Genomic DNA, 24,671 nt, shown 5'->3' on the forward strand with positions numbered 1-24,671 from the left:
TTGCTCATTATAACAACCTTAGGGGCAAAAATTACAGATCTTCAAACAGTTGCTGAGTCTAAGTACAATAGAAAATTCAATTTCTTCCATGAATGTTCAAGATCTTTAGCTTGCTAGAACTAGCTTTTATTGTTATTTTTTAAGTTAAAGAATAGAGATTTATCTGTTATTTTCTCAATGGCATCTGAGTCCCTCCCCCTCTTACTCTCTCTCTCTCTCTCTCTCTCTCTCTCTCTGTGTGTGTGTGTGTGTGTGCGCGTGTGTGTGTGTGTGTGAGAGAGAGAGAGAGAGAGAGAGAGAGAGAGAGAGAGGGAAAGAGAAGAAAGCGACTTATCAATATCCAAGATATTGATTAAATCTAATTCTACTTGGGCTAAAGAGTATATTGATATTTGACCAAACATTTCATTGAGTCAATCAATTAATATTTTAAAACTCTTCAAGTTTGTACTTAAAGTAAAATACCTCATCTTCACACCTAGTTTTTTTTTTTTTTTTTTTGAGTTGGAGTCTCACTCTGTCGCCCAGACTGGAGTGCAGTGGCCACTCCTGGCCACCGCAGCCTCGCCTGCTGGGCTCCAGCGATCCTTCTGCCTCAGCCTTCCGAGTAGCAGGAATTACAGGCATGTGCTACCTCGCCCGGCTGATTTTTTGATTTATTGTAGAGATGAGGTCTTGCTGCCCAGGCGGGTCTCGAACCCGCAGGTTCAGGCAATCCACTCACCTCAGCCTCCCAAAGGCACGGGATTACAGACTGAGCCACCGAGCCAGGCACACCTAGTTTTTTTTAAAGGTAAATGTGTATTGTATACATGCCGCATATTTCTATTCCAAATCTACGCTAGCGCAATGGTACAAATGAAAGATATAGAAGTGCACAGCTTGCCTGGATCTAGGGTTCACTCAACAGGAGCAGGGTCTTCATAGATACTCTGCTGTTGGAACAGAGCTTGTCTGTGATCTCTATTTTCCATTCATAGGCTGGAAATATATATGGCAATACATTTTTAATCCAATTTATATCCTATGCCTTCATCTTCAGGTTCTAGTGTGACTTAGACTCTAGTTCTCTCAGACACAGACATTGAGACCCTCCTTTGAGATGGGCCAAATCACAGCATCTTAACTCTTGCTTTTTCTGCCTCCTTTCTATCTTTAATATTCTAGGTACAGCCAAATATAATTTTAAATATCATGTGAACTGTCCATTTTATTTTATTCTATTTCCCTGTCTGCCCCAAAGTGCAGCCCTCCTGGAAGCTCTCTGTGAATTTAGTCATGTACATAACGGTCGATATGATGATGAGGTGCTAAGGATGAGGATACTGTTTCTCAGTGGGGTTCATGCTGGACTCTTAGGTAGCTGATGGTGGTGACAACTCTGCCTGTGATGACAGAAAGCAGGAAAAGCCTGCCAGGGACAGCAGTACTTCAGCCATTGTGCTGTAGCGTTCTGCTGGAAGCCAGGTTTGATTTAAAGCAATCAGAGGGGAGCTACCTTTATATATTGAGTATTATTCTTTCACCTGTGTATTTTGCAGTCTCCTAGATTTCAAGTTCAATCCAGCAACAGGCAAACTGGAAATTGCTGTTAGAATTCACACTTTAAAATCCCCAAAGCTAGGATAGTCTTATCATGTGGAAATGTATGTATTTGACATGGTTGTTTTTCAAGAAGTTGAATGTTGGTTACCAAAAAACTCCTGTAAGGATTCTGTTCCTAGAGTTCTCAGGAGACTTACACATACTCACGGGTTTGCTTTCATCACTATAGCCTGATCTCTAATTGAGTTATGCAAGGAGGGAAGGGTATCAGCACCCTTAGGGTACATCTTTAGGGTACATTTTTCTCTACTGAAGACTCTTGTTACTCAGGAAGGACTGCAAAATAAAAAAATACTAAAAGCAATTCTTAAATGTTGACTTATTTTCAGTAAACAAAATAGCAAGAACAAAAATGGCCATCTCTTCCCAAATTATATAGTGATTACTTTAAAAACTTACTACCTAAACAATGTTCTGAGCATCACTCGCTATCTTAATGATATAGGATCATAAATAAGCATATTCTAGAAAACAGTAAAGTCTGGAATACAACTGGTATGTCAGCATTCACCAATATAACAGAAACTACCGATATGACAGAAACTACCCAACATTGGACTGAGGAAAATAGTCGATTCCCAAACCTAGGGAGCTAAACTGTGAGCAAAGACCCAGGTATCAGATCTCAAATAGATGCACAATCAAAACCACATGAAAGACACTGGATTAGTATTTACCCAGTGCAAACCATGTGGTAGACATTTAAATGTGTTATTTTGTAAACACATTTGAGTCTAAGCATATTATACATTATTTCATTTTTCAATGAATTCTTGTAAGAATCCTGTGAGGTAGCTTCCTTATGATTTTCTTCTCCAGATGGTGATTCTGAGGTACCAAGAAGTTAAATAAATAATTTGTCAAACAAGTAATCAGACCCAAGCAGTTTGACTTCAGGCTGGCCATCTCAACTCTTAATTTTCCTGCTGTCCGAGCTTAGTTCATATCGGAACCCTCCATCTACAGTCTGTCCTTCTCATATTCTGCCAGTCCCCAACACCTGAACACCCCAGAGATGTGTTTGCCCTGCAGTCTAGGAAGGATCAAGAAGAATTTCTATGGCAAAATTTACAAAATCTGTAAAACATTCCAAATGTAGATGTCATGTTAAGTTAAACACGATCTTTTTCATTTTAATGTGTAACAAGCCGAGACCCAGTGTCATGCCTCTATCAGTAATTAGATTTAATATTAGGAATTATCAGTAATTAGAAGTGGAAGCTCTGCTCTCTCTACTTCTTTCTACGTTACCACAAACAGGTGACCTATTAAGTCTTTAATAGTATACTAAAAGCATTGTCTTAAAACATTAAGATTTTTAAAGGTATTTTTAAAATGGAATACTAGCTAAACTATTTTTATGTTATTGCTTACCATTTCATTTAAATAATAATTATTTTTAAAATTTTATTTTAAATATGTGGGGTACAATTCAGGGTTAGATATACAAATGTTCATTATGCAATAATGATTTTTTAAAATATTGACCATAATATGAATTATGTAGACCTCAGTCTTCTAGGATTATTTGCAACACCTGTGTATGCTTGAAGTTTGGGCCAATGATCGAACATGTGTTAAAGAAGAAAAAAACACATGAAGCATAGTGTGTTATTTATAAAGAAAAATCTATGTGTTGAAGAAAATCAGATAGAGGATAATTTATAAAAGAACATATTCTAGATTGGATTCAGACTCCTCTCAGAGAAAGACTCAAACATCATCATAGGAATATTGATGCCTCAAATGCCACACACTGTTATATTTTAAACGGTCTCTAAATATAAATATCTTGTCTAAAAGCAGAAAACTACTAACCACCAATTTACATCTCATTGCCAATAAAACAAAATGAGGTATCTGTGGTGTTCAATGGAAAATCAGCAGGGAATATGTTGAATGCAAAAGATGCCAAGTCAGAAATGAATATTTATTAATTTACATAAATGTCTTTGCTGTAGCTACCATTCTAATCCAAAATATTGTAGCCAAATTTATGTATTTTTAAAATGAACATGGTTCTAGGACTGTTTTCTTCTAGAACAAAGGAAGAAAAAATCCTGAGTGGATTGGTTTAACCCCCTTAGTGAATTAAATTAGTGAAATATGATTCTCATTTAAAAGTTAAGTTAGAGGATGAATGTTGAAAGCTCATAAGTGGTTGTTAAAATTCACTTTTGGGAGCAAATAAGCTGTTTACTTATTTTTGTCTTACACGTATCATTGTATAATGGTCATCTCATTAATATTTTGTAATTCCATCTATTATAAATGTTGGCGATTCCTTCTGTTTCTCAGGAACTTCTTGCAGCGGAGCCAGCGACAATGCAGTATGTTATTTGTATAATTGTTGAACACTTTAATTAAGGGGCATGACTGAAAAGGACCTGGCCTTTGATCATGTCATTGTTTGGGTTAAAATCCAGGCCCTGTTGTGTCTTGGGATCATGAACAAGAACTTTAATCATGTATAAGTGGCACTTCTCCATTTATAAAATAAGAACAATATCTCTATCTCATAGAGTTTTCGTGAGAATTAAAAAGTTGTTTGGTGAACGGGTACCAAGTATTTGCTCAATAAAGGATCACTGTCCCTTCATTTATCCTTTGCTATGTTAGTTTGTATTTTTCTCTGAAAGCAAAATCTGGGACCCTGAGTTTGTGTGACCTTGAGTGTATCAGGGTCCCTTATGTCTTTTCCAAGTATCACGGGACTGAGGAGATAGATGCAAATAATTCAGCATCTCAGGCATCCAAGCTCTCTGGAGCTATCTAAGGTAATCAGATCCCTGAGTTTCTGCTTGTCTCTTGCTCTAAAGCTCAGAAGTGTGTTGTATGGATCATGGTATGTCTAGCACAATGCAGCAGCCTTTGTTATCCAAGAGATTTTGCCCTGGGATAGCCCTTCAACATCAGCTCCCAGACCATCTCCAGGCCAACAAACTAAGAACAAAGTTTCACACCCATGCTTTGAGCTCAGTAAAATAACCTGGTGTGCCCTGTTATGAAAATCACCTGTCCCAATGCTTAATTCCTTGTATAAACTTCAGTGAGCAGTGGGATGGGCCAGGCTAGGAGTTGTATTCAACAACAACTAACAAAACATGTTCTTACCTTTCCCACGTGGTTTTTAAAACATTTTCTGAAAGAACATAGAATGCACTTACGACTGGAGAGAGATCTGTTCTTGCCTGGTGGTTATATAAATATCCACTTCTAATAATTCAGCACCCAGAACTGATTTCAGAATCTCAAATATCAGTTAAAACTTGAGGACTTCCATTTCAGTGTTTGATATTTTAAACTTATGAGTCTAATTTAGTCATCTTTACAAACACAATTTTCCAATGCTGTCCATATGAGAGTCTTTCACAGGCTGGAAAAGGACTTTAGCAATTTTAGTTTGAATGGCATCATATACTTCTAGTCTCTCTGCCAATCCAGAACACTTTGCCAAATTATTATTTTCATGTTATCTGAAGAGAGAATTGTGGTTAAGATTTTTGCAGGTATATCTTCATTTAAATCTCTTATGAACACTCCAACACATCACCTTTTATTCTTTTCTACTAGGTCCCTCTGAATTTACAAAAATCTCTGCTGCTCTTTTAATAGAAGCTTAATGAATATTGGAAACCACTGGCGAAAAAAGAGGAGAAGAGAAAATAAAATAATTAAGGAAATAAATCGCATCATGTAGGAAAAAGCTAAAGGTTAAAATATTAAAGGAGACAGCTTCTTGTCATCATGTAAAGATATTTGATCCATGTGCAACAGCAGTTAAAATTTCAATGCAAGTGTTATTTTAACAATTCTTCATAATTCAAAACACAAATATCTAATATCTGTCCTGCTGAGTATTTTTCTTCCTTTAGTAATTGTTTTTGCTGAAATATTACCCAGTTCATTAAATGACTCTCCTTGGAAGAGTATTCTAGATAGAATGCTATATGCTTTCATATTTGAATTGAGGACCAAACATTTGATCATAGAAGAAGAGAGAGATAAAGCCTGTTGACTTGAGCTAGATTTCTCAAATTATAATAGACTACAATGTTTAAAAAAGTCAAAGAAAATGTCCCCTTTGTAAGAATGAACTTGCACTTGAATACACAAATGTGAATCATGCAACTGATTTATCCCATGTGCATTTGACTATCTTTGAGTAGAACACAAGACTTAGAAAACCAAACCCCTTGACAATCCCTCAAACATTATCTAAAAGTTTACAAATTACCAAACTATTGGCCTATAAGTGTAATATTCACTAATCATACTGATTAATCCTACCAGTCAACCTCTTCCAATCTGTGGGGACTTTTAAGCTCTTTAAATTTGTCTTCTGCCAAGTTATATTCATGATTAAGTTCAACACGTGGGACGATGTCATAAAAGAGGACATGAAGTTCGCACTTTGAAGGTTTGATTTCACTCATTGAAGAATGTCCTCCCTGGGCGGACTGATGCCTTGGATCAAAGCTTTATTCTGATTACAAATAAGGAGTAAACCGACGAATCTACAAGAGACAAGGCTTGTTTGCAGCTCCTGCTGAAGTTTGGAAGCTTGGTATCTGACAACTTGTGAGCATAGGTTTTGAGCTGGCTTTGAACTGTTCATGCCTAGAGATGCCTGGAGCAGGAAACCAAGTGAAAGGAGGCACAAGAATGTGAAACTGAAAGCCTGCAAAGTTGAACAACTCGCAGTTAGGTTTTACTTACATAGAGCCAGAAAGAGCCATGCACATTGCATAAAGGCTTCATCATACATTTTTTTCTTTAGTTCCTTTTTTTTTTTAGTTGGAGTCTCACTCAGTTGCCCAGACTGGAGTGCAGTGGCCGCTCCCGGCCACCGCAGCCTCGACCTGCTGGGCTCCGGTGATCCTTCCACCTCAGCCTTCCAAGTAGCTGGAACTACAGGCGCGCACTACCACACCTGGCTAAATTTTTTTATTTTTATTGTAGAGATGAGGTCTCACCAATTTGCCCAGACCGGTCTCGAACCCGCAGGCTCAGGCAATTCACTCACCTCGGCCTCCCAAGATGCTGGATTACAGGCTGAGCCTGTAAAGAAAAGCCCAGCCTTTTCTTTAGTTCTTAATGACAATACAAATAGTTTAACCTTGGGTACATTTTTCTGACAAGAGGCAGCAAATCTTCAAAACCAAAGCACTAACATGAGGATGCAGGATTCTGAATGTAATTCCAGCTTTACCAGTCATAGCCCAGGTCCCATTTAGCCCCTGATTGGTTTGAGCACGTTACATAATATCTCGGTTACAGTCTTCTTCTGTCAGGCATAATAATATTTTCCACAATTGCAATTATTCTTTTTATACATGCAATGCCTAATGCTAAGTATATTTTAACCATTCAGGGACATTAATTTTCAGACTGTGATACATCAATTCTATGACTCAGTAGCTATGAACTTTATTGACTTACACTCATTTATTTAAATTTATGAAAGAGGTTTGCATTTATAACTGGAGTTAATGTTACAATTTCCAGACATGACCATCTGGCCCTAACACTTGACCCAGTTCTTTCTAATTTGAAGTTATACTTGGTTTAAAGAATCAAAGATAATTTTAAAATAATTGTTTTGCAAGAATCCAGATATGGCACTTCTTTCTGCCTCCAAATCAAAGCATGTTTATCATAAAATGTTTACTGTTTATTGAAAAAAACAGCTTGAGTGCTTTGTAAATTCGATTTGGTAGAGCATGTAAAAATGCATATAACCAGAAAACTTAGTAACTAATAATCACTAGAAAAAGATATAACCAAAATCCATGGCCTTTCATTTTTTTGGATTGAAATTAAACAGAGAAAGATAAAATGTTCATCTGCAAAAGTATGAGTCAGAGTAGAGCTGCATTGTGCAAAAATATACAGTAAAAAATAGCTGTACATGCAGAGTTTATTTTCAATATCTACAAAGAAAGTGAAATGTAGGTGTTTCTAAGCTCAGTAGAAAAAATCTAAAATGTCTTAGAATGTATTTATGGCATAGCTATGGATAGCCCAAAATCTACAATTCTGATTCTCCAATGAGATTTCTTTAAGCTAAAAATGATCAAATTGTATATGTAATTAAAATAAAATGGTGATGTCTTTTTAAAGTTTCATTTTATTTTTAATTGACACAATAACTGTACATATTTATCGGGTACAGTATGTTGTTTTAATACACCTTTAAGTACTTTGTGTTAGATCAAATCAGGGTAATTAACATATCAATCACCTCATTTGTCCTTCCTTTGTGGTGAGAACATTAAAACTCTGCTTTCTAGCTTTTTTTTTTTTTTTTGAGTCACAGTCTCACTCTGTCACCCAAATTGAAGTGCAGTGGCATGACCATGGCTCGCCAGAGTCTCAGTCTCCTGTGCTCAGGTGGTCCTTTTGCCTTAGTCTAGTAAGTAGACTACAGATGGGAGCCACCACGTCTGACTAATTTTTAAATGTTTTGTAGAGAAGAGATCTCACTTTGTTTTTCAGGTTGGCCTCAAACTCCTGGGCTCAAGCAATCTTCCTACCTTGGCCTCCCAAACTGCTGGGGTTACAAGTATGAGCATCATGCTGGGGCATACAGTGCATTATTAATTATAGACTTCCTACTGTGCATTAGAACAGCAGAACAATTTTCTCTCCCCTCACTGTAACATTGTACCCATTGAAGAAACTCCCCATGCATCTTGCTGTGATTTTTTTTTTTAAAGCAGGAGTCCCCAACCCCTGGGTCATGGACCACTATCAGTGCATGGCTTGTTAGGAACTAGGCCACACAGGAAGAGGTGAGCTGTGAGCAAGTGAGCAAAGCTTTATCTGTATTTACAGCTGCTCCCAATCCCTCGCATTACCACCTGAGCTTCTCCCCTTTCAGATCAGCAGTGGCATTAGGATTCTCATAGGTGCATGAACCCAGTTGTGAATAGCACATGCAAGAGATCCAGTTTGTGTGCTCCTTATGAGAATCTAATGCCTAATGTTCAGAGAGAGAGCTGAGGCGGTGATACTAGTGCTGGGAGCAGCTGCAAATATAGATGAACATTAGCAGTGAGGTTTGACTGCACGGAGACCATAATAAATCAATTTCTTGCAGACTCATATCAAAACCCATCAGTGAGTTGCAAGTGAGTTGATGTACTTCAAATGTACAGCTGCACCTGGTGGCAGGCTTTAAGTCAGAATCTGAAACTGATATTAGTCCGCCCTTTATTATATTTACCATTTCCATATGTGCCTCTTCTTTTTTGATGGTGAGTTGTATAATTATTTTATTATATATTTACAATATGATAATAAAAGAAATAAAGTGCACAATAAATGTTATATACTTGAAACGTCTCAAAAACATCCCCACCCCTCCCCTGGTCTGTGGAAAAATTGACTTCCACAAAACTAATCACTGATTCCAAAAAGGTTGAGGACTGCTGTTTTAAAGAGTATCGCCTAGCTGATTGTGTTATTGTGATGTAAAATGGTTGTTGTTTAGTAGGCTATAAATATGGACTGAGAATGGCACAGAAATAGAGACAAGAGTGAAAATTGGTGAGGTGGAGTCAGTTTATTTTACTGCTGTTTGTACTCGTTTAAGAGCTTGTTTTAAGTCTCAATGTCCATTTACTAGTTGAATACCTGCTAGTACCCAATATTTCTAGTACACAATTTTAAAACTCTCATGTGTAAAGCATCATTGTGAAACATATTTTCCTAGCCTATATGAGAAGTTGCATGTTCATTACTCCTTACATATTAATTACCGTGATTAAGAATGCTTATCATATAGTAAGCATGTAGGTATACCAAGAAATTGACACATATGCTCAACTGCAACAGTTTATCTTAGAGTTGAATACATTGAAGATATCCGATTAAGTGTAGAGTCACAAATCACAGAACAGTGACAAAATACTATATTTGAATTAGATCTATTTACCCCTCAAATTTGGATTTTTTGTTACCCTACTGGACATATTATTTTTCATTGTCTTCTATATGTGATGTTTCTAAAAGACTGACCTCTGAGGTCACGTTGTTGCCTTTCTGCGAAACATGAAATACGGTGATAATTAGTTCTTGGTAAATCTAGCAATAAACACTCTTGCATATGAACAAGATAAGGGTCTAGAAAGGGATGCATTGTCTCATAATGGGTTGTAAACCAAGAGTGAGCTGGAGTGTTTTTTCCAGGGGAGTTTTTGTTTTCTTCGTGCTGGTCTATTCCGGGAGGAGGCCACTGTGCCTCACGACATAACACCTTAAGGCCTCTTTTCTTTCTTGGAAATACATGTTTGTTGGCTTGGGCAAAAGCACATCCACTATGTGAAACTGTAGGTGATACCAGCACTCATCAGAGAAAGCAGATGCATCACCAGGAAATGAGAATGTGTCTTAACAAGATGGTGAGGCACAGAAGGGAAAATCTGATTCAACAGAAGGAAAATATTTTTGTAGGTGGTAGCTGCCCTATTTGAGGTAAGATAATCACCTTTGATTGAGAGATAATGACAAAAGTACGTTATGACTTAAGTCTATTAATGACTTGTAGTTTTAAAAATAATTACAACAAGATTTTGGGCACAAATCATCAAGGCAGAATTCCTTTCTCCTTTCTCTAGCTAAGCGAGTTTTTATATAGCTCTCTTATATAGTTTATACATCCATAATGTCATATATACTTACGCTAGTAGCAGAATTAACTACTTTGAGTTTCAGAATATCTGGGCAATGATTTTTAAATCCCTTCTGCTTAAGGTCATAGTTAGTTTTATATAAAGAAACAGAGCCAGAGCCCTGGTCGTATTGTCCAGAGTGGAGGACAGAGGCTGAGGTCTAAAAGTTTATTTTCAGGACAGTTGCAAAAATTGATTTCTATGTTTGCATTTGTACACATAACTCCCTATTGTAGGCCTACTGGGCTGTCAGTGATGCTGAATGTCTAACCAATTGTGGTAGAAGTCTATGACTATTTTTAATGTTCACAGGATAGAATACATATCATATTCAATAGAGACACTCTTCAGTAAGTTCCCATTGAGGGCCACAGAATGGAACTGCATTCTTGTTGCTAAAAGAGAGGGAAAAACAATGTTCGCTTAAAAGTCAAGAACGTATTTAATAACCTGTTGGAAGAAGTACGGTATATTTGTTTTCTTATTGAAAAAAAATAATAAAAAAAGCAATGACCTCGAGGGCTGAGTCTGGGGAACAATCGTCCCGTGCTGTTGGGAAGTGGAAACGGCCGCCTCATTGGCTTTCGAGGCGAGGAATCCTCCAGGGTCCAGGGTCATCGTTGCCGAAAGGGCTCTGGCATCAGCAAACCTCAATTAACAGGATTTATTTCTTATTTACACTTTCCTTTGGTTTAATGCATTCACGTCTGGATTTTTCCGTGATGAAATGTTGCAATGGAGACTATTTATAAAAATGCTAAACCCAGCTTGCCAGAGTAGCCTGAAAAATGCTGGAGGCAAGCAACTAATGTTTCCTGTGTTCCTTTGAACTAAACATGATATCCGTTTTGTTCTTGACATTTATAACCCTTGGTTAATGTTCCTTTTCTCTAACAGTATTGGGTTTAGGACTGTGTATAGGGTAATAAGGAAAAATAAATTAATGAGCTTCATTAAATATACATTGCGGTGACTTTTCTCTTTCAGACTAGGAATGCTTCCTTTAGTAATAAATGTTTTAAAAGGCTTATGAACTCTTCTGTAAAAATTATTCTTTGGGCCAGTTTGAGTTAGTTTCACTTGTTTTTTTAAAAATAGAAATGATATATATGTGAAAATATCGGTAAACCCCAAGGCACTCTATAAATGTGAGGGATTCAGAAGTAATGTTAACTTCCACAGGAGACTGGGCCACTTTAGGGATTGTTGTTAAGACCAGTTAGCATATATTTGCTGCCATTGGAAAATAGTTTATCTTATTTATTATTTATTTATTTATTTAGAGAAAGATGAGGTTTCATTATGTTGTCCAGGCTGCTTTTGAACTTCTGTACTCAGGCAACTCTCTCACCTCAGCCTCCCAAAGTGCTAGGATTACGGGTGTGAGCCACTGCACATGGTCATAAAACAATTTAAACCTAGGACTTCAATTAATTTCTAAACAGGAGTTCTAAAAGTTTTACACAATAAAAGCAGTTTTGAAATGAACATATATCCTCTCATACTTACTCAATTTGTATGCATAACTGTCAATTCATTCTGTATTAGTTAAAATATCAGTCTGGCTGTTGTGAAATTAAACCATAATGTATTCACTTGTGAATTAATTATAAACATTAACATTATGGAGGTTTAAAACGCACAAGACTTAAAAACCCATATATTGCTTCCAAATATTGCGAATCTTAATAATTTATTGCTCTCCCATATGTAACTATACTTTACAGCAGTCCTTAAAAATAAATACTGTCTGAATGTTGAGCATTTCATCCCTTCCACTATTAGAAGTAGCCCTAATAACATATCCAATGCATTATTTTAGACAAACCTCTACAAGACCTTCTAATTCTAAAGAGTAACATTATAACATTGGTATAGTCCAACAGAAAACTTTTTTTCTGTTTGGACAATGCCACTTAGGCTTATTTAACCTAGATATAGACATTCCATGAAGGTTGGAGGCCCAATTTTAGTGACGGTTGTAGTACTTACACATAAACTCTCTCTCAGTGAATTTCCAGGTTGATCTGACTTGGAAAAAAATATTATTGGTATGTACAGTTAAGTTTTGCTCTATGCTCACCCTTTGCCAACCTCGGTGCTAAGTACGTTGTGTGTATTATTTCATAGGAAATAAAAATATAGTAGAATTCCTGGATAAATGTCAAGTTTCCCAGGTAACTACAGGAGCACCAATATAAGAATTATTGTGAAGAACTAGGGGAAAAAGTCAAGTTTTATGTTAACTGTGTCATAAGTTAAACAGACCCTAGCCCTTACTTGAAATTCATGGATCTCATGCCAAGAATACTACATGCTTTCCTGTTCATTGTTAGTATTTGACTTATTTTTGTCCATATGTATGTGTGTGAATTGCATTTCTGAAACACACACACACACACACACACACACACACACACACACACACACACACACTGTTTTAAAAGCGAATCCTCTAAAAATAATCAGCTCTAGGGTATGTTCTTGCTACAGAGTATGCATCAACTATCAAGGATTAGCTGATAAAAAGCACTTCAGTGTTACTATTTTTTAAAACTGTGTGTGCTTCAAGGATACACTTGTTTGTATGATTGTTTTATTTTTAAGCCTGATTTTATTACCATAGTCTAGGTACACATCTACTCCTAACAAGTGTAACCTAATAGAGAGTGCTTTTTGGGAAGTACTCTCCTCCTCAGATCCCTCCCTCTTCATCATGCCTAGGTTCAAAAACAGATATGTCATCAAACAAAGGCACTCTCATTTACTAGACTCAGTTATCCACCTGCTGAGTCAATTAGACTTAATTGTGTCTCTCACTGCCTTGCCTCCTGCCCCTAAGAGGATGCTCCGTTTCTCAGTATGGTTTATCTCTCTTTGGTGAAATAACAACCACAAGGTAAAACAGAAAGTTTGAATGGACTGTTTGTAATTATCCATCTCAATGTGGAGCTCACTGTGAATATATTATCTGGCAGCAGCATTGTGAAGGACTGATCTAAATAAAATGTTTTCAGAATGACTCAGGCTGGAGTTCATCATACACAACACAGAAAACTCACTAGGTAGAAATCAGTCACATGTTGTATAAGGATAAGCTAAATTGATATTGACAAATATTTATTTGCTTGCAATGTGCTTTTACAAACACTAGTGCCTTTAGTCTTCGCAGGAACTTTGTGAAAGTGTTACTTTCTCATTTTAAGCATGAAGATAAGCAGAAAATGGTAAGGTAATTTATAGAAACTACATATTTAGAAATTTGCAAAAGAATGGAAGTAAAATCTAAATTGTCTGGCTCTAAAACAATACTCTTTGCATTTCTACAACTGTTTTAAACTATACGTTACTTAGTGTGTGGTATTTTGTAATAAAATTAGAAGTAAGACAGCATTTTATGACGCTGTTTCTCTGCCCTTCATCCCGGCCCCAAGTAAAGAATCCTGACTTTTGTCAGGTAGCAAGAGCCCTGTTTAAATATTTTTTAAAATAGAATACCTGGAGATAGCATTGAACTAGGGATCCTTGCAGAGGTGAAGAACAATACAGCCCATGAGCATAATTTCACAGAAGTAAGGTGCCACCTTTCCTCATGGATCCCAAGATCCAGCTTTAGGGGGTTCTAATCATAGCCCTGCTTCACATTTTGAATCTGAGAGTTGTCAGATACATAATGAGGATCTTTTCTCTATGTGTGTTACAAGAATCATCTGAGTTTAAGTACAGCATATAAAATAGTAGCACAGTGCAATTGTTCAAAAATTTGTAGTAGTTATTGCCTTTTACTTGCTGCTAGTTGTAATTTTCAGGAGGGTTTCGAAATAAATGCCCTGATTCTCCTTTTTAAGGCCTTCATGAAAATACTTGCTGGAATGGTTATGTCAGTGGACTCTCTTCTCATCTAACGTGTTCAAGTTTTGTTTCTTCTTCATTTGGGTTTTGATAATATTTTGACCTTGATTCCCTGGCTTGTTCCTACTTCTTAGCATAAGAGGTCCAAATACTCATTTTGTAGAATCATCACATCTGCACATTCTCAAAGTCCTAGATTTTTACCTAGGTGTTTCTGAGAATACTATTTCCCTCCAACTAATGGCATTGACTGACCCAGAAAGGGCTGCTGTCTTTGGCTCTCTAGTCTATCTTCTCTGTACTATCCATTTTATGCTACATTAGGTTGAAGGAATGTTGTCCTACAAAAATTAAACAAAACTTTTTGAGTGGGTTTAATTCATAAAAGGACCCCTCCCAACACAAATCCATACACATATACACTATTGACCAGAATCTTGGACTGTGGGATACTTTCTGGAGATACCCTAATTACCTGTGATTCATGGCACATGCTACCTTGATTTAGTAGCTTTTCTCTTATGCAGTTTAAAGATCATTTAAGAAAAAGTTATCTAAGTTTTCTTTTAGTCAGCATGGCCTATTTGGCTTAAAATACATATGCACGTGTGTGTGGGGGGGGGTGACATTTTAAGAGATTTTATTTATGTATTACTTTTCTTTTTCTTTATTTTTGAGTTGGAGTCTCACTCTGTCACCCAGACTGGAGTGCAGTGGCCACTCCCGGCCACCACAGCCTCGACCTGCTGGGCTCTGGTGATCCTTCTGCCTCAGTCTTCCGAGTGGCCGGAATTACAGGCGCGCGCTACCATGCCCGGCTAATTTTTTTTGATTTATTGTAGAGATGAGGTCTCACCTGCCCAGGTGGGTCTCGAACCTGCGGGCTCAGGCAATCCACTCACCTCAGTCTCCCAAAGGCGCAGGATTACAGGCTGAGCCACGGAGCCCGACTATGTATTACTTTTCAAAGTTGAACTGTATCATGGTAGGAATGTGTGGCATGATGTTCACTCAATCATAATTCCTTCATTTTCTTTAACTCTCCTGTCGCATAGTTAACGCTAGCATTCATTTGATTAACGTGATTTTTTGAGCAATTGTCACACTTAAGATGTCCATGCATTTTTGGCACCCTAGTATATACAGTTATTCTATAATTATCTATCTATCTAATTATCTATAGCTATAGTCTATCATCCATAAAGTAATCATATCTATCATCATTGATCCTTCTGATAGGAATCCCTGCAATCTTATCATGATAAGTAATTGTGTGCATATTTTATACCCTTCTGTCAAATATTTTAATTTCTAATTGAATACAGTAAACACACACTTTATTTAGATTCTGTTTCTCTTATCTTCCAATTCAGTTTATAAACCTAAATACTATTGCCTTTGAATAACACTTTTCTTTAAAAAGTTGTAGTAGTGTGTTCATCTATTCTGTACTACATATCACTCTGATTCCTTGTAAGATTTTTATACTTGACCTGATTTAATCTTTCTGATTTTTCTGTGATTCACCTACATAATCTCTTTCCTATTTTAGTTACATGTCCTCAAATTATAATAAAAAAGTCTAGTCTATATTGAGAGAATAATGGGAGAATTACTGCAAGGTTTCCCAGGGTAAATTCTGTTGCAAATATTATTTTGATTCTCTCTCTCTCTCTCTCTCTCCCCCCTCTCTACTACATAGTAAGACCTCTTCCATATCTTGATCTACCATAGTTGACTAAAAGCCAAACTTATATTCTTCATTCATTTAGTATTAATATACATTTTTCTGAAGACAAAGATAATTTATTTCTTAGAAAATCAAAAAATAAAATTTAAACTGACTTTGTTTATGTACATAAATAACAAACATATCATCCTAAATATTTTGTATCTGATTCCTATACTTATTACCATGATTCACCTACATTATAATGAAGATATTTACAAATGGGGGTAAGGAGTAAAAAGTATTATGGTTCTCTAATCTGATTATTGATTTCCTTTGTTTTTGAGAGATCTACCCAAAATGACGCTGATAACTCAGAAAAGCAAGGTTCAAATTTTACTATTACTTTAACACAGCCCCATTCACATCACAAATGCTATTTGTTTAAAAGAAGAAGAAAAAAAAAAAAAGAAAAAGAGGAATTTTTGTGTTAGGAAACTCGGTAGAAGTGGGCATTTTTTTTTTAAACTTACTTCTGTGAAATTGTGCTAATGGGCTGTATTGTTCTTCATCTCTGCAAGGATCCCTAGTTCAATGATATCTCCAGGTATTCTATTTTTAAAATATTTAAACAGGTCTCTTGCTACCTGACAAAAGTCAGGATTCTTTACTTGAGGCCGGGATGAAGGGCAGAGAAACAGATGGTACATTTAATATGTGAATGTATTTATGTATTACATTTAATTTATTATATTTACCTTTAAATAGATAGTTTATATATAAAAATTCTGATCTTTTACATCATAATTTTAAGTTATCAAAGGAGTTACCAAGGCACCTATTATGCACGCGTTGTACTACAAATTTGGGAGAGATGCATGCACATACAATATGCTATCTGTCCCAAGCCACTTTTAGTCAGATCAGTAGGAAAAAGAGATTACAATGTGGTTGAATTTAGTGAGTTCTGAGCCAGGAGGTCAGTTTGAATCTTAATTTAGTTGCACACCTGAAGCAAATCTCTGAATCTGTTTCTTTTTTGTTAATTTTTAATTTTAATTTATTTATTTATTATAAAGATGTGGGGTACAATTCAGGGTCAGGTATACAAACATTGATCATGGCAGGTACCTTTGTTGATGAGGTATGCTCCTCCCTCCCCTAGCAGTTTCCCTCAACTGTCAGTCCCACCCCCCCTTCCCCTGACAGTTTTCCGCTACTGCCAATCGCTTTCTTATAATTGTTCAAGGTCACCTTATGAGTGAGAACATATGGAACTCAGTTCTTTGCTTCTGTGATAATCGACTCCAAATCCATCCAATTTGCTGCAAAGTTCATATATTTGCCCTTCTTTCTGGTTGCATAATATTCCATTGTGTATATGTACCATATTTTTAAAATCCAGTCCAGTTTCTTAATAGGCAAGAGCTGCTTTTGCATTTCTAGAACATCTCCAAGACTCCAAGCCCCTTTGGTCTAAATAACAGATGTTAAGCAATTGCTAAACTACGCTGGAACTTCAAGGGTACCTCAGAGCAAAAGAAGAGTCCAGTAAATAACTTAGTATCTATTTTTATTTATAACCGTATTATAATAAAATTAATACTAAAAGTTAAATGAATCTCTATATTTTTCTCTTTAAAAATTCCAAATGAATTAAAATATTCTGCCAGAGTATAGGTAAGCAATTGTAAATACATTTTTACTATTCTAGATATTTGGGGCTCTATTTTATTATTTCTTGAGGTTTAGTTTATTAAATTTTCCAGAAACATATCTTGCCTAGTTTATAAATTAATTGAGTTTAAAATAAATATTCATCTCATAAAAATCTGCTTGATGCTGCATAATGTTTCTGTTGTATTTTTAAAATTTTTATTCATTATTCTCTCATCCCATGACAAATCAAGAAAAAGATGTTTAAAAGACAATTTCTTGCCAGATTTTTAAAAGAACTACTTAATGTTCTAACCTGAAAATGAAAGGAATCCTTAACATCCTGGCCTTCCTCCCTGTGGGACGCCTCTCTGCAGTCCAACTCTCACATCTGTGATTCTGTTTCTTAATTTTCTGCACTCATTTGTTTTCTCTTTCTCTATTGGACCATGTTAAAACGTGTCTGCATGTAAGTGCATTTTAATTATTCAAAGAAAGCATTCGTCATTTGGCTTCAGAAGTTATGCATTCACTTTGTGTATGTGTGTGTGTGTGTGTGTGTGTGTGTGTGTGTCTCAAAATTTTCCCACCCTATGTCTCAGCATCCCATCATTCTTAACAACGACAACTCTCTCTTCCAAGTGTAAAATTTTATTCTCAAGTGATCAGACCCAGCCGGAGATAAGAGCTCCAGCTCTGGAATCGCAATACTTGTGTTCGTATTCTGTTGATCGTAAGCACTGCATCATGTTACCTAGGTCTTACACCTCTTTCCTTACCTGTAAAGTGGCAATTAAAATATTTCTTCCCTTGTCAGATTTTACGAGAACTAAGGAGGCATTCGATGTTTGTAAGAGCTGCTTTCAAACTATCATTTCATTTTCATATCACTGATTTAGTTTCTGTAGAATGGAATGAATTCAAACTTAAGTGAGAAAACTGGAAGGATTTTATGACGTCTTCCTTCTGCGATTTAGAAATAGGGTACTGAGATACAAAAAGGTTAATACATTTAAAATATACTTTTAAAAAATGAACAGGAATTAGAATCAGACTGCACTAGGACATTGACTATAACGTCATTTCTATCATCATCATCACCAATGTTATTATTACTGGCCACCTCAAGTAGTCTCTTTGATTACACGATTGTCTTTGGTGCTAACACTATTACAAAACCTGTGCTACTGATGACTTCTGGTTTGGAGGTTAAAGTCAATGTCCTAGTTCAGTCTGTTTCTAATTCCTGTTCATTCTTAAGATGTATATGTTTAATTTATTAACCTTTTTGGATATCAGTATCCTATTTCTAAATCACAGAAGGTAGACATCAAAAAATCTTTCCCGTTCTCTCAATTAACTTTGAATTCATTCCATTCAACAGAAACCGTATCAGTGATATGAATGTCACCTAGAGATGTGATTTTCTTCTTGGAGTCTTACAAAACATTGTAAAAAATGCTGTGGACTTGAATCACTTAAACTCCCATTTTGGCATCACATGTAAGAGCAAAATAGAAGTCATGTCTTTCATATAAAATGATATATTTGTATTGAGATACATTGAAATGAAGTGTGTTCCCAATGTATATAGTCTCCCTAGTTTACCGCCTTTGCCCAAATGTTTTTCCCTCTCTTTAATGCTCCATTCAAATTTTGGCTCTTTGCTGAAGTCTTTCCATATCAACTCCAGGTTGCAACTGACTTCATTTAACACTAGCGGGAGTCTGTTTCAGAATTAGGTACTTGTTAGTGATGCAAAGTATATGATTATTATTATTGTTATTGTTGTTTGCTTTACAATGATCATCTCAGCTCCTTAAGTAGGAAACTGCTTTAGGTGGAAAAATGCTACCCCTCAGAATGTCCATACCTTAATACTTAAATCTACTGAATATGTTATACTATGTTTTACTGTGTGCCCGACTACTTTGAAGATACAAATAATGTTACAGTCTTTAAAATAAGGAGATTATCCTGGATTATCACAGGAATCCCAAATGTGATCACTGGAGTCCTTAAAGGCAGATATATTTCTCTGGATGGAGCCAAAGAAGCAATGATAGAAAAGGCAGGAAGATGAAGCAGAAGATGATATTTGATATGCCAAGGACTGGATAACTATTTCTTTTTTATACCGGAATAGTATCCCATGAAATATATATGCCACATTTTATTTATCCACTGATCTGTTGATGGGCATTTAGGTTGATTCCACATCTTTGCAGTTGTGAACTGTGCTGTGATAGATATATGACTGCAGCTGTCTTCTTTGTATCACAACCTTTAAATAATAACAACACATCTCAGGAGCATTCTTAATGTGGAAAGCTAATAATTATCTCTACAAAATGAAAGTCATTCATATCTCTCATGCAGAGTTATCTCTCACTAGCATGGTGTGCTCGACACTGGTGATATGGGTAAAGTTTTGACTTTGCACATTTTAAAAAATTTGGATAAATGTACAACATATATCAGGAATTCATGCAAGTTGCAACACTTAATTACTCAATACTTAAATATTCTGAGTCTTTTCAGCATTTCTTTTTTTACAGACGAAAGTGCCCAGAGGCCAACTAATACCTTCTAAATGAATCACTAATGCAGTGTGACTAGGTGCCCACACTGTGGAGTTCCTCGCGGGGGACATGTATTTAAAGTCACATTTTGATTTCTGATTTTAAAAAGAATTACAAGTGTTCCTGTGCAATAATAATACAATTTTCCTGAAAATGGCCCAAAGCCTAGCATTCTTTTTAATCAATATTTCTTGTCAGCTAGGAGAGACTTTAATGCTACCTAGATATGCTAGAGATCTTTGATATTAGAACAATGGACTTACAGAAAGTAGACGTATGTTCCCACTCAGCTCTACCTCTAGAAAACTGCTCATCTCAGGCAAGGCAGCTCCATTTCCAGGTCTCAGTCTTTCCTCTGTAAAGTGGGTTAAAATTGACTAATATCTGTGGGGCAGGGTCGCTCACACTGTAATTCCAGATCTTTGGGAGGTAGAGGCTAGAGGATTGCCTGGGCCCAGGTGTTCAAAAGCAGCCTGGCCTACATGACAAGATCTCATCTTTACAATCATAAAAAAAAAAAAAAAATAGCTGGGTTGGTGGCAGATCCCTGTAGTTTCAGCTACTTGGAAGCCTGAGCCAAAAGCATCACCTGGGCCCAGCAGGTTGAGGTTGCAGTGGCCCCAGTCATTCTACTGCACTCCAACCTAGGTAACATGATAAAAATATTGGATATTGACTCCCATCTGATATATGGCTTGCAAATGTATTTTCCCCCAATCTGTAGGTTGCCTGTTCATTTTGCAAATTTTTTTCCTTTGCTGTGCCATTTTAGTTTGATGGTCTCATTTGTGTGTTTTTGCTTTTGTAGTCTGAGTTTTTGTTTGACATTCAAGAAGTCATTGCCAAACCAATGTTAAGGCACTTTTTTCTGTGCTTTCTTCTAGGAGTTTTATGGTTTGGGTTCTAAGTTCAGGTATTTTATACATTTTGAGTTTATTTTTGTATAAGATAAGGATTCAATTTAATTCTTTTGTGTGTGAAAATCTAGTTTCCCTAGCACCAATTATTGATGAAATTATTCATTCGATTATTTTTTGTCTTGGTGCTTTTGCCAAAAATTATTTGATTGTTTGGATTTATATCTGTGTTCTCTATTTTGCTTTATTTTTTATTCTGTATATTTTTTAATGCCAGTACCATACTTTTTTGACTACTGTATCTGCAATATTTTAAAACAGGAAGTACAATACCTCCAATTTTTTTTTCTCAGAACTACTTTGATTATTTGAGGTCTTTTGTGGCGCCATACAAATTTTAAGATTGTTGTTTTTATTTCTATTATTCATACCATGAGGATTTTGATAGTGATTCATTGAATCCATATATTGTCTTGATCCACAAGCACAAAATATCTTTCCATTTATTTGTGCCTTCTATTTCTTTCCTCAATGGGAGGAAATTTCCAGAGTAACATAAGAACACCTTTAAAAGACAGAGAGAGAGAGAGAGAGAAAGTATTTATGCTGCTTTTGCCTTCAGGAGTAAATTGTGTCTTCTTGTTACTCTTGCTGCTTTTAATTTCAATTATCAATTACTAGAATACGTAACTTTTAAGAAAGAAAAAAAATGGTAGGGAGGAAGGCAGTAATTCATGAAGAAAGACTAATAAGTGACAATGAGAAAAACTTTTGAAAATACCCAGTAGAAAATGCTGACTAGGATAATTCACATTTTCATAAACAAAGTAGAAGAGAGCAGGTTGCACGGTTAGTTTCTTTTTTTGTTGTTGTTGTTTTGTTTTGAGTCAGAGTCTCACTCTGTCACCTAGGCTAGAGAGCAGTGGCAGGCTCACAGTCACCGCAGCCTTGAATTGCTGGACTCAGGCGATCCTTCCACCTCAGACTTCCAAGTAGCTGGAACTAAAGGTGTGCACCACCACGCCAGGCTAATTTTTAAAAATTTATTGTAGAGATGAGGTCTCAACATGTTGCCCAGACTGGTTTCGAACCTGTGGGCTTAGGCAATCCTCTCGCCTCCACCACCCAGAGTCATGAGATTACAGGTGTGAGCCATGGCACCTGACTGCACTGTTCATTTTCCAGGGCTGAAGCAGACTTTGTGTTACTTTCCAGTCTCTTGTGCAAACAACTGTGCACTGATTCACAAATTCATTCCATTCACCTTCCCAGGACACAATTCTTTTTTTTTTCCCCTAACACATAAAAGTTTAGGATATAAATTTTCTTAGGATTTTTCAATGTTTATTTTGCAGAAATGGTAAAATTTCTCCTTAAAGGCGTGGATGTCTTTATTTAAAATGATAATATTGTAAATATTAATCCATAGTTGTTTCAAATCGTAATATGTAGATATTTAATTTCGTAACTGATCTTCACACAACAGATTATCCTAAATATTCACAAACATGTAATTCTGGGAATTATATAGCCCAAATTACTAAAAGTAGTGATTCTGCATTCTGTTGGCTCTTATGCATAATTCTTCATGAAATAGAACAACCCTGTTAAGTACTAGTAGTAAATAGAAATAATCAATCATATTGATAAAGTGGCCTATTAATCATATTAATAAAGATTCCCTCAGTTTCAGGCACTGGGAATTTCCCAGCTACCTTTTCAAGTACTTTATATGTATCATTTTATTTCATTTTACCTGTAAAGCCATGAGGTGTGTGGTCTCATTAGCTACATCTTATTGACAAAACTGAATTCAAGAGAAGTGAAGAAAATGGTCAAAGGCACCAACCAAATGAACTCCAAACTAGATGTATCTAGATACAGAACCCAAGCTTTGACACACTGTGCCTCACAACTTGCAAATGATATTTCCTGCAATGGGTTGTTAGTATGTTGGTATAATACTGCTGTTGTACATGTTTGTCTCTTCTTTACATAAAATAAAAATTTAATCACACATTATCTGATTTTCAGATAAAAGATGAGAAATTAGAAACATATTTCATAACTTCTGGAAGACTCGGAGTCAGTAAACACGAAGAATGTGAACGATCTCTAAACCACCTCTCCTTCCCATATGGATAATAACTGCTTATATTTCCATTTGCTTCATTGATTTCTCACATAAGATAAGACATGTCAACACCTGTGAGCTCACATGTAGCATCAGTAAGGAGAGGAACGCTTCTGGGCAGTGGTGTGCTTATGTGCTTTAGGTAAATAACTGTTTGGGAGCACCAAAACATTTACCTCACACGAGTGGATGACTATTTGGCAGACATCAATCCTTCCATGCAGGGAAGAGCAAACAAATAGAGCAAAATCAGAATGAACACCGAGCTGCTGAAATCTGATGCATTTTCCACACAAGGGGCTCAACAAAATGATCGCCTTGGTGTTTCATCATAAAGAACTCAGCTAAGCATCAAAGCCCATAAGAGAATGAACCACAAACAATGCATTTTTATTTCCCGGGTGTCTAACAAAGTTGCTGTCATCCAGAAACCTCTAGATAAAGATTTTTTTTTGAAAGGAAAGAACACAACTTGTCTTCCTTCACTTACCTGCATACGATACTCTCATAGGCAGGTGTATAAATGAGTGCAGGGCTTTCTAACCCATGCTGTCTTGGTGATTCAGGCCTGCTGTCAGGGCTGAGTTCATAAAGTTGCAACAATGGGGAGCTCATTCTAACGTAAAAGGCATTTTTTAAAGGTCATTCATCAAAGTCTTGCTAATTTTCATCACTATTTCTGTTGTTTTTTTTTTTAATCCATTCATAATTACTTTTTTCAGATTATACCTTGACATATGCCCTCCGGCTAGCTGCTGGATATAAGGTCCTCCTCAAAGTGCTGAAGACGTTCAACAGATGACTAAATCATAGCACGCAGCCGAAGAACTTGAATGTGAATTTTGTGTCAAGGATGCTCCAATGTCTGTCCTAGATTCACTCATGCCCTTAAAGGTCTCTGAGTATAGAGGACGTAAAAGTTGAGTAAGCAGATAATTGCATAAAGAGCACAGAATTCTGAACTCAGGCCTAGCATAAGAGTGGCGCTTCATGCGGCCTGAGCATTTGGCAATAACTTCATAAAAATGATCTGAGGGTAACTGGAGAAAAATAAGAAAAGGCAAAGAAACTTAGGTAAACTGAAGGCTGCCTGGCTAGGAAGGACGATGTTGGTGGATGTGGGAAGTTAGAGGCAGCTCCAGAACACAGAGGATGGGATCCTCAGACACCAATCAATGTTGGGATAAGTCAACCTCAGGCAGGGATACCGGCAATCTGCAGTGGGTCAAGTGGTACCACTTAGCTGTCTGTTGCGATTGGTCAGTAGGGCATTTTGTTTCATGAGAACATTAGCTCCCGGTGCGTGGATGAAAAGAAAGGGATTCAGTTTCACAAAAGTGAATCTGATTTTTTTATAGGTGCTTACATTAGAAGATAAATATATGGTTGGGCTCAGTGGTTCAGCCTGTAATGCCAGCACTTTGGGAGGCCGAGGTGAGTGGTTGCCTGAGTTCGCGGGTTCAAGACTGGCCCGGACAACTTGGCGAAATCATTTCTCTACAATAAATAAAAAAATTAGCCAGGCATGGTAGCATGCACCTGTAGCTCCAGCTACTTGGAAGGCTGAGGTGGAGGGATCGCCGGAGCCCAGCAGGTCGACGCTGGGGTAGCCATGAGTGTGCCACTGCACTCCAGCCTGGG

General features: G+C 36.6%; 1 protein-coding gene across 1 annotated transcript in view; it reads left to right on the forward strand.

The window, feature by feature from the left end:
- The window catches only part of LOC110594695 (CUB and sushi domain-containing protein 1-like), a gene marked incomplete at its 3' end in the record, with an annotated part of 354,184 nt that overhangs the window by 195,567 nt on the left and 133,946 nt on the right, over positions 1-24,671 (forward strand). The window lies entirely within an intron of this gene.

The sequence above is a fragment of the Carlito syrichta genome, unplaced genomic scaffold (assembly GCF_000164805.1).
Source record: "Carlito syrichta isolate Samal-C Ts95f unplaced genomic scaffold, Tarsius_syrichta-2.0.1 Scaffold50759, whole genome shotgun sequence".
Lineage (NCBI taxonomy): Eukaryota > Metazoa > Chordata > Mammalia > Primates > Tarsiidae > Carlito > Carlito syrichta.